Below are 1,621 nucleotides of genomic sequence, written 5' to 3' on the forward strand. Positions count from 1 at the left end.
GTTACGGAAAGGCTCATAGTCCAGGGAGTGGACACCCATCTCTGCCTCTTCTGTCCAGGAGAGGTCCTTGCTGGCCTCGGTTTCCTAGTGTTTATGAGTGAAGCAAAGGCTAGCACCTCCTTCCCAGGGCTCAGGGAGGATTCAGTAGGCCTGAACTAATGCACAGCAGGGGCAGGGGGAATCTGACCTTCAGAACCAGTCAAGGACATGTGGTTAAAAAACTCAGACATCTACCAAAACTCCAGATACCTAGCAGCTTCTATTTCACCCAACACTTGGTTAGAACTAGTTCTTTCTTTCCTCTCCCTCCCTCCCTCTCTTCCTCTCCTTCTTTTGTACAGTCAAGGGACTTGAACTCAGGACCTGGGCATTGTCCCTGAGTTTTTTTTCCTCCAGGCTAGTTCTCTAGCACTTTTAGCCACAGCACCACTTCCGGTTTTCTAGCTAGGATTACAATTTTGAGCCACTGATGCCCAGATCTTCTTTTCTTCTTCTTCCCTCCTTCCTCTTTTCTGTCTTTCAATTTCATGGTGGTTCTAGGGCTTGAACTCAGGGCCTGAGCGCTGTTCCTGAACTGTTTGCTTTGGTCAAGGCTGAAATTCTACCACTTAAGCCACAGCTCCACTTCCAGCTTTAATTGGAGATAAGAGTCTCACAGTCTTTCCTGCCAAGGCTAGCTTTGAACTGTGATCCGCAGATCTCAGCCCCCTAAGTAGCTACGATTATAGTATGAACCACCAACACCTGGCCCACTTGTTCTTTTTTTTTTTTTTTCTGTTGGTCGTGGGGCTTGAACTCTGGGCCTGGGCACTGTCCCTCAGCTCTTTAGCTCAAGGCTGGTGTTCTACCACTTGAGCCACAGCACCACTTCTGGTTTTCTAGTGTTTTATTGGAGATGAGTCTCGTGGACTTTCTTGCCCAGGCTGGCTTTGAAACACGATCCTCAGATCTCAGCCTCCTGAATAGCTAGGGTTACAGGCATGAGCGCCGGCACCCAGCCCACCTGTTCTTTTCAAGAACTTTAATCACAGGCAGAGTGGTGCTATACTGAAACACTAGCCAGGTACTATGAAGAGGACATGTCTCAATTGGCTAAAGATCAAAGCATTATTAAAACCAATTTATACTGGGGAAACTGAGGCTCAGGTAAAACAGATTTACCTAGAGTGAAGAATCTATGACTGGTGCCAAAGGCTCACATCTCCAGTCTTAGCTCAGGAGGCTGAGGACTGTGATTCAAAGCCAGCTTGGGCAGAAAGGTCTGTGAGACTATTACCTCCAATGAACCACTAAAGAGCCAGAAGTGGAGCTGTGGCTCAAGTGGTAGAGTGTGCCAGCCTTGAGAATAAAAGCTCAGGGACAGCATCTAGATTTGGAGTTCAAGCCCTAGGAATAGTGTGCGTGTGTGTGTGTACGTGCACATGCGCGTGTGTGCCCACCTTCAGGTTTGTCTCTTGGGTCAGATGTGTTGCTTCAAGGAAAGGAATTGGGACAGGGGCAGGAACTGGGCGTCCTCAGCCACTGGCTAACTTGAGATTTTCCTCTGTAATATGGAAAGGAGGATACTTGACTTACATGGTTGTTGGGAGCATTAGATAAGGTGTGGTGTGTGTGTTTGTGT

The sequence above is a fragment of the Dipodomys merriami genome, unplaced genomic scaffold, assembly GCF_024711535.1.
Source record: "Dipodomys merriami isolate MVZ:Mamm:240054 unplaced genomic scaffold, mDipMer1.0.p SCAF_407, whole genome shotgun sequence".
In the NCBI taxonomy this organism is placed as follows: Eukaryota; Metazoa; Chordata; class Mammalia; order Rodentia; family Heteromyidae; genus Dipodomys; species Dipodomys merriami.